Genomic DNA, 17,916 nt, shown 5'->3' with positions numbered 1-17,916 from the left:
TTCATCAATTCTTCTAGCCTACTCTTTTAAAAAAAAACTCCATTAAGAAACTATTAGATGAAAACAGCTTGATGCCGTAGGTATAAGTCGTTACAAAGTCAACTACCCATTGTGTGCTATGGTAGTTTTAAAAATATATTATGCTAAGTGGTTTTAAGAACAGTTTGTATAAATAGTAGGCCTATTGCTTGCAACTTGTCATCATTGTGTGTAGATTCACTAGATTGCATCAATGCAATGTAAAAACTAATAACGGGTGCCTTATTGAGACCAAATACCATGAATGGTTGAATGGAGATAATGTGTTTGCAATCCTGGTGACAATTGCATTGTCAATAATGATGTTATTTGTTTGTTCATGATTTTTTCAATTAAATTTGGATGTTCAATAAATGCAAGAATGCTGTGTCAACGTATTCCATCAGTTTTAGGTATTTTAGTAAGAAACATTAGTTAATAGAACAGCCTATTTGAAATTGTAACATTTCACCCCATCTGTGTAACAAGTCACCCCGATACTGGGGTGACTTGTGACAACTGACTCATTGATATATTAATGCAAATATTTTCCTGTAAACATAACTTTTTTAAATTTTGAAGTTGTATTTATAACAACTGGTGATGTGGCAAGATTATATAAAATTTTCAGCAACTTTGTGCAAATATTGAAAGAGAAATCTTAGATTTACTGAAAATTGTAACAACCCTCCCCGGTCTCCCCTACGTTACTTTAAACTGTCATGACACTAAAACTATAAAAATAGTAGAAGTATTTGTTTGCAAATACCAAGTAGCTACATGGAAAATACACCTTTAGTATTTTCCGACAACTTTTTATAACGCATGTCTTTGTCCGAGGAAATATTTCGCCTAGCAATAAATAACGTTTTGCTTTGTTGCAACAACTTCTGATGGTGATTGATGAAGGCAACAAACAAATCATGTCACGTGATTTGGTTTGATAGTTTCAACTTTGTCAATAAAAGTTTATCATTAATGAGAATTTCAACACTTTCAACATATCAGACATTGATCGCTTCACAGTAGCAAAGTGAGATTATCAATAAGAACGATCATGGAAGGAAAGGACAGCAGAGAAGAAAAATTAGCAAAACAACTCAAATCTACTTGTGAGAAAACAGGAAAAGAAACCGACACAAATAAATCTGCAGATACATTTCATCAACTTGGAATTATTTACAAAGATAAAAGTCCAGATAAAATCAGTTTGATTCAAAGTGCGGCTCTCTTCAACGCTGCCATAACAAGACAACCATCGAACAATGAATTTAAGAACGATCTTAAACAACTTTGCTCTCATGTGCTTGAAGTAGCAGAAACTGAAAAAACTAAAACAGATTTAATCAAAATATCACGAGAAGTTGCTTTGAAAGTAAAAGAAATGAGAGAAAGCACCAACAAAAGTTTAAAGAAAATTAAAAGTATTTTGCCAAAGTCTAGAAAACGATTGAATAACAGAAAGGAAAAACAAATAGAATTCGTTCAAAATATTCAAAACAAAATAACCGAAGATTACACAAAATTAATGGATCGCGTTTCTAAACAATGCATCGAAATAATGGGAAAGCCCCCATGTCGATACTCTGTTGTTGGAATGGGATCACTTGCTCGAAAAGAAATCACTCCTTACTCTGACTTCGAGCATGTGATTGTTTTAGAGGAAGGAGTGCAACACAAAGACAATTATGACGCAATATTAGAGTTCTTTCGATGGTTCAGTGTTATTTTCCAAATTATTATCATCAACTTAAAAAAAACGATTCTTCCAAGCGTCGCCATTCCTTGGCTGAATGACTTCAGTATTCCTGATGGAGACTGGTTCTATGATGCTCATACAACACGTGGCATTTCGTTTGACGGAATGATGCCACAAGCTTGCAAGTTTCCACTTGGCAGAACACAAGGAACTGAAAACAAACCTTGGACCACAGAGTTAATTAAACCGATGAGTGAAATGGTGAAGTACCTTGAGACTGATGAAGACATGAAAAATGGCTACCATCTTGCTGATATTTTAACGAAAACATGTTTTGTATCTGGACACATAGATGTGTACAATCAATTTCAAGAAAGAGTTTCACAAATTGTGTTAAAAAGTCAACCGTCGACACTTCAGCAAGTGATGAAGCAATTAGGAGATGATTTTGTGCAATACAACCTTGATGCTATTGCCGTAAGTGTCACCGACAAAGTTTATGGCAACATAAAGCGAGCGATCTATCGACGAAGCATTTCAGTATTCATAGCAACCCTTGGCGACTTCGTACTATTAATAAACGTTCTTGTTTTGACATCATAGATGTCCTCCACAAAATGAAGGTAATTAATGTCGAATCAAAGAAGCGATTGCACTATGCAGTGTCTGTGGCTTGTCTGACTCGCTTGAAAGTATACATGGCAAAGAAAAGACAAGATGACATCATTGGAGGAAGCGATTACAAGGAAGATGACAAAAAAACATTGAATGAACTTATTAGTATCACTGGTGAACAATGTTTAATTGAATATTTCAACATTGTTTATTCTTTACAAGTAGTATTGCAATCAGGTCAACTTTCTGAACTCAAACAATTGAAATGTAAACTTTCCACAAGGTTTTGGGTGCTTAATTTGCTATGGCGGCATGATTTACTTTTGGAGGAATGGAAAATATTTTCCCAATTGAAACAACATGAACTACAAAAAGACGACTTGTTGACAATATACTTTTCAGTGGCTATTACCTACAACATGAAACGACAGTATGATAAATCACTTGAAGTTTGAGAATAGTTTACCAAAGAGTTGGATGTTGTGGACGAGGAAATATTCTTAAATCATGAACAGACAACGCCAAGGATGATGCGCTTCTACTGTTTAAAGGCAGAGTTGTTGTATAACTTAAAGCGTTACGAAGAAGCCAGTTTGTACGTGGAGCAATGCATTGCAAAAGTGAAACCCCATCTTCCGCGTTTTCATCGTGCGTTAGCTATTCTGACGCGTACGAATGGAAATTGCAAGCTTGAATTGAAGTTGCCCGAAGAAGCAATTATTTTATACGAGCAAAGTGTAGCACATCATAATGAAATACCTGATGATGGTTTATGCTCTCATTTAGTTCTCCAATCTCAAACCTATTTTTCTATTGCAAAGTGTTATACCCATTTGGGAAAATATGACCAAGCAAACCATAATGTGAATATTGCTATTGACACTATTCAAAATACAGAATGTGCAATATTTCAATTGTGTGATTGCTATCATTCAGCAGCAGAATTGTATTTCATGACCAATGACACCAACAAAGCTTTGCATTATCTACAAATGGAACTTAAGCTGAGACTTGAACATACTCCAAGTGACCAACAAGACAATGATGAAGATATAAACGAGTGCAAGGGTATTATAAACTCCATATTGGATTGTCCTTTGTCGTTGGAATTATTCTGTCTCACTGTGTAATTGTCGCTTTGCTATTCTACGCAGTTTTGCAGTGTCACACTTTCATGTTTCATGTTTGCTCAAAAATTATTTCTTATTTATCTCCAGTTTATGATTGGAGCAGCGTTTGACAAAGTTAAAAAGGTTTCAAATTGAGGTTGACCTTTGACATGTTGAGCAAGCTTCTCTATAGTGTGTTTAAATCAAGATTGCAAACTTACGTTATGCTTGCACCAAAGACTTATTGACTTTGTTTGATTAAAGGTTATAAAACGCTTTTGAAACAACTGGATATTTACACAATGGTTTACTTCATCAATTTTACATTTACTGTAACAGTTTAAGATTGCGATGCGTTATTTGAATTGAGTAAATTAAAGCAAACGCTTCATACTGTGAAGATTTTTGTCGCTTTCTTGCATCAATTGCCGAAATTTTAGATTGCTGTGACTGTTATCATGTATCTGCCACCTACTATATCAATCTTGATTGAAAATTTTTACATTATTTATAAATGTAAATTAAACTTTGACTTGAACATGACCAAGTAACCAACCGTGTACTGATGTAGGTTTCTTGTCAATTTCATTACGAAACCTGCCTCAGGCTGATATCTGCTGTTACTTTGTATTATAACGTTCATTGTGTTGCTCTGAGGTGCAGCATGAGTTTTGTGCCACCTTTTAATGTGTTGTTATTGCTTTATTATAAAAGGCTATCCTACTGTTTACGTGCAACCACAAGCTTAAATTATTATACTTATGGGTCATTGAAAAACAAATATGTCAGTTATTCATGTCCAGAAACTCGTTTAAAAGTAATGTAGGCTACAAATAAAACATTGCCTGCCATTGATGGTGACGTGACGTGACTGAGCAAACAAGCAAACCAAATTGAAAACTGGACTCTCACTTTTTCAGTTATGTTTTATGTTAAAACTGTGGTCAGTTAACACACTTTTCTTCGTTCATACAGTAGCTTTGTACACTTAATTTGCATCAGAATCTCATTCAAGTGAAAAAGTCAATTTTCTAGTTGGCTAAAAAAATAGAATTCAAGTGATAAATCATTAATCTCGTTGTATGGTAAAAAAAAAATTATTCGCAAAATGTTAGTTGTATCGCAATCAACTAAGTTCATTTTTATTATCTGCTTTTGAAACTTTAACGTGGTTTTGTGCATTCAAAGTGTTTTAAAATTGCGTGTTTAGTGAAATGCGCTTGTTGCATACGACCGATGGACATTGCCATGTTGCAACCGACAAACAAAATAAAGATGAAAGTACCAAGACCTGCGTTACGTTTTGTAACCTACCTGGACATAGTCTTCATTTCCTATTTGCCGTCAAATAAAAGTTGTTTGTCATAGTCACACTTTAACGTAGATTCATAAATGTTTATTTTCAAAATTCACTTCACAAGAAATTTTCTGCCTACCCCACTGGCTACCAGGAAAAAAGAAATCGGGTAATCGAACGGGTGGTCCTCTTGGGTCGACGGTGGCCCAGTTTTGGGTCAAACAGCCATGCTAAGCTATTAAACAGCAAAGGTTACAGCATGTGAAAAATTTGGAAACCTTCATCAGACAATTTCTTCGTTAGACCCACTATCGCTTCTGACCATTGGTTGCAACGTTCATCTGATAAATGTGTATTAATTTAATCATATTTTAAGCTTATTTATTTATTTAGCTTTTTGGCTTGATTTTCGATCAGCATTAAATGCAATTCTAAGAAAATTGTTGCATGTTTCTGCCACTATTGTAAACTGGTTTCGTCACCATGGCACCAAGTAAAGATACAATATTTGACTTTGCCAAACAATAAAAACAATGAAAATTCACCACGTTGCAGGCTAACGTAGCAGGGATTCATACTATGAATCCCTGCTAACGTAGGCTACAATATTTGACTTTTAGCCAAACAATGAAAAATAGCTTGGAGCACATGTTTGTCTAGAGAAAGTTTGCTCTTGTTTGTTGCACAAAGTCACATGATCATATTAACTTCATTGATCAAACTTATAAATAAATACTTCTCCCAGCAACAAAACATTAAATGTTTGTCTTACTGGGATGATTGTGTTGATGGTAAATGACAACAAAGGATCCAGATCACGTGATTAGGTTGTAACGTTTCAAATTCATCAATAGAAGTTGAGAATTTAACCACTTTTAACCGAAAGAATATCGAACGTTGATTGCTTCATGGTAGCAAAGTGATATTATCTCAAAACAATCATGGAAGGAGAGGATAGTAGAGAACAGGGCCGGATTTAGCTGATGGGGGCCCCGGAGCACTGTTAGATCGGGGGGCCCCCTGCAAAAAAATTTTTTGCGCCATAGGCGCGAAAAACCACCTCTGCGTCTACAGTAGCATCAATCCAGCACTGCACAACATTTTGCAGAAACTTCAAAGACTGAAAGGAAGAAAAAATAACACAAAATCACAATTTTTCTACGTAGGGGGGGCCCTTCAAAAGTCGGGGGGCCCGGGGCACCTGCCCCTTTGCCCCCCCCCTAAATCCGGGCCTGGTAGAGAAGCTAATCTAGCAAAACAACTGAAATCGGTTTGTGATGAAACTGGAAAAGAACAAGACACAATTAAATCTGCTGAAATTTTTCGTGAACTTGGAATTATTTACCATGACAAAAGTCCAGATAAAATCAGTTTGATTCAAAGTGCAGCTCTCTTCAACGCTGCCATAACAAGACAACCATCGAACGATGAATTTAAGAACGATCTTAAACAACTTTGCTCTCATGTGCTTGAAGTAGCAGGAGCTGAAAATACAAAAGCAGATTTAATCAAAATATCAAGAGATGTTGGTTTGAAAGTGAAAGAAATGAGTGAAAGCACCAACAAAAGTTTTATACAATTTGATGCTGATTCTTCTAAAAGTTTGAAAAAACCAGTGAATGACGTGCAAAAAAAACAAATAGAATTCGTTCAAAATATTCAAAATAATATAACCGAAGATTACACACAATTGATGGATTATTCTTCTAAACCAATGGTTCTTAACCTTTTTTCTATCAAGTCTCCCTTCAATAATGGTCATGTGCCTCGCGCCCCCCTAGATTTTAAATCAGTATCATACCAAAATAATTGCATTTTTGTCTGTTTATTGTGCACATCAGTGAGATACTTGACACTGCTTCTTAGCGACTAGATTTTTATGTGAGGTTTAACTCCAGAGAGTGAACAACGTAAGTCACTTTCAACTCTCAGCCTGTTTCTGTACTTGGTCTTGATAGCGACAAGAGCAGAAAACGCAGCTTTACAAAGATACGTGGATCCAAACATTGTTAGAATTCGAAGAGCCCGAGTTGCGATAAGAGGGTAAATAGAAAGGTAATTGGCCCAGAACGTCTCAAGTTCTAGTTCTTTGAAGTCTTGATCTTTAGCTGTGGAGTTGAACTTCATCTCAAGAAACTCCTCTTGTACTTCTTCGAAAATATCAACTACTTCGCATTGAAACGCACTGAGCTGAGCACTCATGTGACTTGATAAGGTGATCGAGCATTAAATAAATGTGTAAAAAAGCAATCGAGCATTAAGTAAATAAAACAGGCCATTAGTACCGGTACTATTAACTTAAGTAAGGTAATCGAGCATTAAGTAAATAAAACTGTAAAAAAGCAACTTAAACAAAAAAGTAAAAATGAAGCAGCGTCGAGAAAATTTGATAAATCTGAAGGAGTTCAGCGCAAAATAGTTTTGTAAAGTTCCGGTCTAACTAATAAAGCAAAAATTGCTAAATACAATATAAAATACAAAATATGATGAACAGCATAGGTCCTAGAACATTAAAGTATGGTAATTAAAAAAATTGAAATTGTTGTAGAGCTCGCGCCCCCCCTGAGAGATGCTTCACGCCCCCCCGGTTAAGAACCACTGTTCTAAACAATGCATCGAAATAATGGGAAAGCCCCCATGTCGATACTCTATTGTTGGAATGGGATCACTTGCGCGAAAAGAAATCACTCCTTACCTTGTCTTCGAGCATGTGATTGTCTTAGAGGAAAGAGTGCAACACAAAGACAATTATGACGCAATATTAGAGTTCTTTCGATGGTTTAGTGTTATTTTCCAAATTATTATCATCAACTTAAAAGAAACGATTCTTCCAAGCGTCGCCATTCCTTGGCTGAATGACTTCAGTATTCCTGATGGAGACTGGCTCTTTGATGCTCATACAACACGTGGCATTTCGTTTGACGGAATGATGCGACAAGCTTGCAAGTTTCCACTTGGCAGAACACAAGGAACTGAAAACAAACCTTGGACCACAGAACCGATCAGTGAGATGGTGAAATAACTTAAGACTGATGAAGACATGAGGAATGGCTATCATCTTGCTAATATTTTAACAAAAACATGTTTTGTATCTGGACACATAGATGTGTACAATCGATTTCAAGCAAGAGTTTCACAAAACTTATCAAAAGGTCACCCGTTGGCCTTCCAGCAACTGATGATGCAACTAGAAGAAGATTTAATACAATGCAACGCTGAAGGTAACATCGCAAGTGTCACCGACAAAGTTCATTGTAACATAAAGCGCGTTATGTACCGAAGCATTTCAGTATTCATAGTATTTATAGGACGACTTTATTCTATCAACAGGCGTTCTTGTTTTGAAATCATTAATGGCCTCCACAAAAAGAAGGTAATTAATATCGAAACAAAGAAGCGATTGCACTACGGTATGCAGTGTCTGTGGCTTGTCTGACTCGATTGAAAGTTTGCATTATTATTATTGTAACTGTCACCGCCGCCAGTGTAGCCAAATCGTTTGACATCCGCTGGCTTCGATCAGTCTTTCAACAAGGTTGATAGGATCTCCATTCTGTTTTGTCCTTTGCGATGTTTTGCAATCGATGGAGATGTGGTGTGCTGAGCAGGGATCCCAGGCCAGCTTTTCTGATGTCAGATCTTTGTAGCTTTGGCAGTCTTTGCCCAGAGTTTGCTTTTTGGTTTCAGCATTAAGGCCTCGTACATTCCATGTGCCGATGGTGATTTCCCATGGTATAGTGTTGGGCCTTGAAGGTGCTTGTTGAAAGTTAGACATCTTTCCGAAGGTGGGCCGAGGGTTTATCCTGTTACCACCCTCTCGGTGTTTATGCGGCTGTCAGCCCGCAAGCCTAGGCGATGATTAGCTTCCTGAAAAATCAGTACTGACAGGGTGAACCGCGAGAAGGTTATCGTCTTTCCCACCCCAAGTTTACATGGCAAAGAAAAGACAAGATGACGTCATTGGAGAAAGAGATATTAAAGTGCCTCTGACAGGAAAATTAATTTGGTAAATTTATCTAAGATACCAAAGAGATAACACTAACAAACTTCCCTGACCAAAAAATCGTAAAAAATGTCAACAGGCTACTAAGTTACACGCTTGCAAACTTTCGTTAACTTTCGGCGAATCTAGCACTCATTTAATTGTGAAAATAAAAACGGCAACACCGCTGTGACGTCACCATGGGTGGGAAGGATGCTTTCTTTCTCTGTGGTGAATTGGTAAGGTACGGTACGACTACTACAAAACGTCAATGTGTGGGGATCTATTGGTCTAAAGCATGTGCAAAATGAGAATTACCGAAATGATAAAGTCAATTTATTATTACTATCAGGTTTAGACCAAATAGGTTGAGTTTATTTTTATCAAACAGCATCTCAATTCAATTGAAATTGCAGTTTTTCTAAACCCTTGTAAGGCTACAATTTTGATAATTTTTTATTTGTCCTAATCTGTCTATAGCCATTTGCAGTGTAACAGCAGTAGCCTATCTCACAAACAGTATCCTTAATTTATGGTTGCGGTAATGCCTGCAAATTGCTGTTTATGTGTCAGTGACAAAGACGTGTGCTATCTTTTCATGCTTTCAAACAAAACAAGGTGCTGAGAAGATAATAGTCAAAGTTTTCTTCAAGTGTTCGAAAGTGAGATGGACCATACAAAACTAGTCGTATAAGTTCTCTTCACTTCACTGGAGATGATTTTGTTAACACCACCAACCCGATTTGGATCTTTCCAGCAATGAGTGGCGTGCTGGAAGCTCTAGGTGGTGCGTTTGCCACTAGGGACGGTACATTACGGGACGCGCAACTCCGTTGTTCCTGCAACATTAGAAGGGTCAATTGCCAATTTGACATTTCTTTTACGCTTTAATGCAGGCTTGCTTTCAACTAAAAACCTTATATTACTTTAAAACCAACTTACCTCTTCTTACATAACCCATAAAAAGTAAAATATTTTGTAAATTAGAAAAAAAACGTAACCCTTCTGGTGTTGCGGATAAGCCAAAAGCGGATGAATTTTCGCATCCTTATGATCTACAATCCCTAGTTTGCCACAAGTGCGAGTCTACTTCCCAGCCCAATGAATGTGTATGTTGCCATGAAGTGCCACAAACGAAAGAACTTTTGAAGAAAGACGCATCTAGCTGTGTTACCAATTTGACCGATTTTGAGGCACACTTACATCCTGCAGTTCTGAGGACTTTTTTTATGAGAAGCAGGAAGAACTGGAGAAAAAGCAATAAACCGAAAGGAGAAAACGGAGACCTATCAAAAGAGTAAGGATGCTACATTAGGCTAAAAATACCCTAAACGCTAAAGAATGCACACTAAAAGAAGTGCTTTTATTTCCTTGCAGGCAGTATTGGTAATCAGTCGCTTACAGGCATGTTCTGGAGTGGATACTACAAGGTGATGCTCTCGGAAACAACAATCGGATTGTGCTGCCGTCATGCATTGTTTGGCGAGTCCGAAACACTTTTCAAGTCCAGATGGCCGATAACCCGGATTTCAATGGCCAACTGAAGGCACATTATGAGAGAGAGAGAGAGAAAGAACTTTTATTTATTTATGAATAGTGATGAATGATGATGAATTGAATATGAATGATGATTCGTACGATTTCTTTATTTTTCACTTCAAGTATATTTTAAGTTTTGTAGGAACGCATCTAGTACAGTTGTATTAACCGTATCTGTCACTGCTTCCTTTTGGCATCAAGAGTTACTGGCCGAGACCATCAGGTCTACGTCTCTCTTATTGCTAATTACTCCGTCGGCTTACATCAAATAACAATGGGAAAAAATATGCCGTTGGTCAAAAGCTTTATCTATCACTTCAATCAATTTATTTCGCAAAATATATTCGTGATTGTGTATTTTAGGTAGAAAAGGTGATAAAGACTCGGTTTTTGACCTATTTTCGCCATTTCTTGGTCAAATTTCTCAGTTCGCATTTTATTTTGAAAGTCTTCTAGCATAGAACACAGAATTTCATCAATTTTGTTTTTCCGTCTCTGTGCAAACAGTATTCCATGCACTTTTTGCACTACAAAGCAATTTGCGCGAATAACAAATTACCTCCCTAATTATTGTCTGCCAGCAAAGGATGACTCATCGTTAGCGTGAATGTCTGAACTGTTGTAAAATGCCATATGTGAAAGTAACTAATGGGTTGGTGTCCATATTTACGTCGATTCTACGTCAAGTAATGTCGAATAATTGTACATAACCCTGTAGCAATTATTTTCGACTTGGATATGCGATAGCGAAATTCTTTAGTCAAAAAACCTCATCTTAGGTAAATTTGACATTAGTAAATGTTAAATCAACACAACCTCTTCATTGACTTGCATGGCTGAAAGCGTTTTCCGCAAGCTAAGGAAATAAGCTCAATCATTTTGCAATACATGTAGTTTCAACTTCTGTTCATAAACAATACATTATGAAAAACTACTCAAAATTGATGGATTGATTGACTTGGTCAAGGACGTTGTACTTTAGTCAAGACATTTAGCTACTTCAAATAACGCAACGCACATAAACTTCAATTCGAATGAATATTTGTACTTACCTACATTATAATTCACTCTAATGTAAAAAGTACGTTGTTTTTCGTTTACTTCGTGTTTTTAATATTATGTATGCTAGAATAGAGCAAGCATGTGATTACGGAAAATATATCATGTTTCTTTACATTGCACTACTCTATTTGCATTGATACAATAAATTTAATCCAAAGTTGAATAAAATCGTGTATATTCGATGTTTCAAAGCGTCAAAACAATTCAATTACTTTGCAGTGAAAATCATTTTCTTCTTCGATAACTTGCTAAAATTTAAAATAGAAATTTTATTACTTACCCAGCTAGCAAAATCCCCCAATTTTAAATCCCCCAAGTTGATTCAATGGAAAAATGGGTGATTTTTCTAGCTGGGCAGGCACCTATCTAGCCAGCAAAATCGGTCGTTGTTACATTGATTCAACGTCGTCGGGCGTTGAATCAACGTAAAAACGGCTGATTTTGCTAGCTGGATAGACATTGCCTGCACTATGGCTAAGCTGCGCCACTGTTTTGTCGACAGACAATGCGTAGTTTCAACTTATAGTGATGATAAATCAACTTATAGTGATGATAAATCTCAATCTGTTGAAGAAGAAGAAATCTACGAAAATATGTCGGATGCGGTTGGATGCGTACGTTTGAGCAAGCGTTCACTCAACTTTTTTACAGATTGTGTGAATTTGCTTTTTGATCATCGCAGTTAGCTCGAATTCGGCAACTTGTTTATAAACCAACAAAAACAGGGAAAGCACGTCGGAGGGAAATTTATAATCAAAAGAAAACCTCAATGAAATGAAATCTATTACACACATTAGTTAGAACAGAAGGACTTTTGGAGCATAAAATATGGGATTATATGATATAAAGTAAAACGAATATAAGGGCCAAACTACTTATAAACATTTGAATCTAAACGTTTCAAACAAAGCGGTTTTTATCGTCTGTAGAATAATAGAAATGGACTCCGTTTTAGATCAAATGTTTACCAATATTTTGGTTCATAGATTCCTGTTGGGTAAAAGAAATTTAATGTTATAACAACGTTTCGTATTCTTCAGCCTGGTTGACCCGTTCATTCAAATTACACTCCACTTGGTAACATTAATCGCGTAGGTGTGTTGATACAATGTCTCATGACGTTCCATCAACACAAAATCAGGCCATTTTGTACACTGGCAATACAGTGCGCTCAGCTAATTCACGTCGCATAAATGGCAGACTATAAAGCAGACTTGCAGTATACAGTAATGAAATATTACAAGTGGAGCAAGAGTTTTCTGAATAACACTTCTTGGCCCAAATATTTACAACATCACTGCAACTCAGTTCACATAGTTTTGACGACCAGAATGATGAACGACTGACTTGAATAACTTATTTGCACGAGGGGCACAATTTGTATGCGTGTTTTATGCAAAGCGGGCTGGAGCACTTTTCACAACAATACACTGTTTTACCAATTTTCTTTCTTTTTGCTGTATATCCTGTACCTCTGATTCCGTCTAAACATGTAGAGCATTGCTTCTTTGAGGGTTGAGGTTGCTGATCCAACTGCGGAGGATTAGGCCTAATACTTCTTCCTAGGTACGACGCCATCGTCTTCCGTAAGTGATCATTGAGTGTTGGCGTGTTATCTAGACGATGCGACATGTGAGGCTTTATCAACGATAGAGCGAGCTCCCAACCTTCGAGGAAGCTTTCGTCTGCTCGTGCATCTGCCAATTGCATCCCTCTATTCATATAGCTAACCGTCATTGCGTTTACTCGAACTACATCTAATAGATAGGAAAAGGCTGACACCGTCCATTTTGATGATTTTGGTTTGACAGAATAAAATCCCATCTTTTGGTCGACTACATCTGTACCACCTTTCGTAAAATCGTAAAATTTTATGATAGCTGGCTTCCTTTTACCGTCATCTTTAGTTACTCCTAGAATAGGAGTCATGGTTGAAAGTACCAGGACATTTCGCTTTGCGGAAGATTTCGGCTTGACCACGTAAGATGTAGCAGTAAGATGAGGTTTTGATTCTTCCCAATAAACTTTTGTACTGAGCGGTTCTCTATCGATAAGAGAGCTTATATCGCCAACACCTTTCCTGGCGGTTTGCCACGTTCCCACCAACGTGATTCGTTTCATCCACAGCCATTCTGCCAGCTCCAGCGATGTATAGAACCGGTCAAGGGAAATATTACGCCCTTCTAACGAGGTCGCTTGCTCTAAATTATACACAAGAGTGCGAACATATTCAAAAACATTGCTCAGGTAATGTGGTCCTGGATCTCCAGTTGGTTTTCCAGCATATGCAAATGCAATGGACGTATATGTGTAGGGTACACGCGCACTGTTGATGCTTCTAAATAGCAATCCGTATTTCGCTGGCTTGTTTCTATTGTACTGACGAAATGCTACTCCCACACGAGTAGCATACAACGTTTCGTCTAAAGACAAAAAATCTTCTGGAGTAACAACTGCCGCACAGTTTGTAATAAAAATTTCAAAAATTTCTCTCATTGCGGCAAATCGATCGCTCTTCCAACGACGGGTTCTGGATGACTTGTCGTCAAATCTGAGGTTGGCCGACAAGAATTTAAATCGATTCAACGACATTGTTGCAGCAAATATTGGATGGCCATACACATGAGAAAAAGAATGCTGAATTCTGTGAAAGGTATGCTTCAGTAACCCTCTCACGTACCATAGACCAATAAATGCTTCAATCTCTGTCGCATTAGTTTCCACCAAATATGGAGCACGCCAAGATACTCGCTGCTCATCCGATATCTTTGCCAATCGTTCTCGAATGCTTGCGTTGGTGCTTGCTACTATAATGTAAATTATTTCGACAGTGAAAAAATTGCGCCAGGCCGCGAATGATGTCATGGCGTTTCTATACGAAAGATTGACTCCAGGAGTGTTATGAATAACATTAGCTGAACTTTGTCTCCCTATTCTTGTAGGACGATTAGTTGTCCACACCACACTTTCTTTAGTTCTCTTATCAATTACAACCGAAATTCGCTCTTCCTCCTGATCAGGACATGGTTGAAAGTTGTCTTCGTCTAGCGCATTATCCACCGAATTGACGACATGATGCCTCCGCTGCTGCGATTGCCTCGGTCTTGCAATAATTACCTCCTCATCACTGCTTTCCCCCGACGTTATAGGATCGTTTTCGCCATCACACAACGGAAAATCCTCGTCACTGTCGGAAAAGTCTACTTCATTTTCGTCCTCTATGTTTGCAAGTATATTTGCAGCTTGAATAGCGTTATAAGTTTCATTCGAATTTGAAGCCATTACAAGGTATCTAGTTTTGTCCACCTGGAACATTCAATATTGCTATGACTAAGTACTGCTATTATGCATTTATCTCATTGTAGTTCTAAATGCTGGCATTTCCACAACAATCAAATTTCTAAGCATAATATATTCAAAGAATCGATTTCGCCATAGTAATAGCATCTTCAGCTAGCATAATTATGTAAAAAAAATTTATTGGGTAGAGTTGAAAGCACATTTATATTTAAATTTAAAATGCATGAAACAAACAAATAAAGCAAAATGTATTATAATGGTAAATAATTTTTTATCAAACAGTCTAAATAATTTCTGGTGTACATTACTCTGCATGCATATTATTCTATCCTCAAATATAACAGATTATAAATTTTCAAACAAAACACTGTAAACCTGATGTTCTAACTGGATTCTAACAGTGAAATTGAAGTGGCACAAAATTTTGAAAGAAATATATAGGCCAACTGTAATGGTCAGATCATCTATACTAAATCTTCCGTTTATGTTGATTCCACGTTGGTAGATGTTCGATTGTCGGGACAAAAACAAACTGTTCCAGCCAGATACAAGACGAAGTTTTATCTCTAATCGTTGTAAGAATTATATATTACATAGTAGGCTAATGTAAAACTGACGTAACACTGGAACAAATGTGATGTCGTAACAATAACAGCATGAATGTATTATGGGTTGAGTTGAGTCATTCTCTACGGCGTTTATAAAAGTTCAAAATACTTTATACTTTTATCACCACACGTTGAAGAAATGTAACATGAGAAAATGATGCGCATTCTCTTGTGCCAAGCCATGGAGGCAAGACCAAAATATCGCGTCGTTGGTCAGAGACCGACTCCCCATGAAGAATGGAATTTTAGCGCTGTCCCAGTTTGAATGACAAACACAAAATGAAACCGCACGCTAATAGTAAACTGTCAATCAAGCTATTGAATATCGGCAAATCTCTTGCATTTCATAACTGGCTGTGACAAAAGGTTTATTGTGAACTTCACAATTATCCGATACCAACATAATCGGGATTAAAATTTGGGGCAAGAAAAAAAAGTAAAAGTCAAGAAATCTCAGGTTTTTAGCGTCACTGCTTCTATGTGAAATTGCTGAATTAGCAGAGGGCGAGACCATAAGGTCTACGCCAGTAACAGATACGGTTAAACTGCAAAAAAACAATAAATCTTTGAAAAAAGCAACCGCTTGTACCAACTCCGACCAAACTGTGATCCACCAATTACATCTAGAAAGCATTTGTTTCATCCCTCGCTAACGACGCCCACCCAGGATGACGTAACACCACCAAAGTCGTCCCAGAGCAGTGAAATATGGAGTTTCGCCTGTGGTGGCGCTGCAGAGCAGCCGTTTTGTATAAATTTCGCCCTAACCAGTCGAGCTTCGAGGTTAAGATTAAAAAGTTCGCTAAACATAATTCTGCGCTAGGAAATGCTTAAAAAAGTTACTATACTTGGGTCCAACCTGTCAGGGGCACTTTAAGTATGATGACAATAAAACATTGAATGAACTTATTAGTATCACTGGTGAACAACCTTTGATTGATTATGGTATCATTGTCCGTTCTTTGCAAGAAGTATTGAGGTCAGGTCAACTTGATGAATTAAAAGATTTGAAATGTAAACTTTCCACGAGATGTATGGTGTATAATTTTCTTTGTCGCTACGATTTACTTTTGGACGAATGGAAAAAATATCAAAATAATTCCCAATCGAAACAACATGAACTACAAAAAGACGACTTGTTGACAATACACAGTTTAGTGGCTGATATGTACAATGTGAAACTACAGTTTGATAAATCACTTGAAGTTTTAGAAAAGTTGGCCAAAAACTTACACGATGGGGATGAGGAAAGATTATTAATAAATAATGAACTGACAGCGGAAAGGATGATGGCCGTCTACTGTATAAAGGCAAGAACGTTGTTTTGCTTACGTCGTTAGGAAGAAGCCAGTTTACACGTGGAGCAATGCATTGCAAAAATTAAGAAATTTAAATTTTATGCTCAGCCTAATCATTATGTGCTAGATATACTGACAAAGACGAATGGAGATTGCAAGTTTGAGTTGATGTTGTATAAAGAAGCAATAACTTTATATGAGGAAAGCTTAGCAAACTTTAATGACATACCTGATAGTATTTCATCGTCTATTTCAAGTTCCAAATCTCAAACATATTTTTCCATAGCAAAGTTTTATATAAATTTGGGAAAATGTGACCAAGTAAACTATAATGTGAATATCGCTGTTGCTATTGCACAGAACTCAAATTTTGCAATATCTCATTTGTGTGATAGCTATCAGTTATTATCAAATTGTTATTTAATGAACAATCATGTCGAAGAATCTTTGCATTATCTACAAATGCTACTTAAACTGCGAATACAACATGTTCCAAGTAACCAACAAGAGAATGATGAATCAAGAAAATACAAAGCACTAATAACTTTTTGTCGTGAATTGTGTTAGTTGTCGATCTTTTGCGCAGTGATGGCATTGCTTTTGCAGCTTCTTCGGCTGATGTGTTGTGCTTTTTACTTACTTGGCTTGTGTTGTTTGCTCGAGTTAGGAAATCTTAAAGTTGAAAGCGCAAAATTGCTCACACACAGAGCCGTTGAGAGGATAATTTGGTCCCGGTACCAATGAGATCATCTGGCCCAAAATCAAGACACTTTTAAAAAACGTATTATATTCAAAGAATACCCGATAGTTTCTTCAAGCTCCCGGTCCTGTGGAAAGATTACAGGCCCCTAAAGTTATCCCGGGTCCAACAGTACCCCGTGGACCCTCCAATCAACACTAGTGGCCACTTCTAAACAAACGTATTATATTCAAGGAATCCACGATAGTTTCTTCAAGGTCTCGGGCCCCTTAGAAAGATTACAGGTTCCTAAAATCATCCCGGGGCCTGTTCCAAGAGTACCTCTCGGACCCCTCCTGTCAACGTTACTGCTCACACATCAATCAATTGATGATTACTAGAGCTATTCAATGCGAGAATATTTAAAAAACATTTTGGAGAAAAAAAATTTTGCCTTGATTTTGTTTGGGAGTAAAAAATTGCACTTCAAAATTCAAGCAACTTTGTTTTCTTTGTGTGGTCGAAACAAAACAAACAAGTCTATTAGAACATTGAAATCTCCAAAAATTTATACCCCTCAATAATCATAATTTTCAAAGGTTTATAATCATAACAAGATTGAAAAATATATTTCTATTCGATGTTATATTTCTCCTTTTTGACTATGCTCATCCATATTTGATTTTCCACCACAAAAAACGACAAATGAG

The 17,916-nt window shown here is 37.0% G+C and overlaps 1 pseudogene; it reads left to right on the top strand.

Moving 5' to 3' along the window:
- Positions 1–2,415: 2,415 nt before the first annotated feature.
- On the top strand, positions 2,416–17,441 carry LOC145784740 (uncharacterized; annotated as a pseudogene).
- Positions 17,442–17,916: the final 475 nt, after the last annotated feature.

Source organism: Aplidium turbinatum, chromosome 15, assembly GCF_918807975.1.
Source record: "Aplidium turbinatum chromosome 15, kaAplTurb1.1, whole genome shotgun sequence".
NCBI classification, from domain to species: domain Eukaryota; kingdom Metazoa; phylum Chordata; class Ascidiacea; order Aplousobranchia; family Polyclinidae; genus Aplidium; species Aplidium turbinatum.
This window is presented reverse-complemented; position numbering and strand designations above follow the sequence as displayed.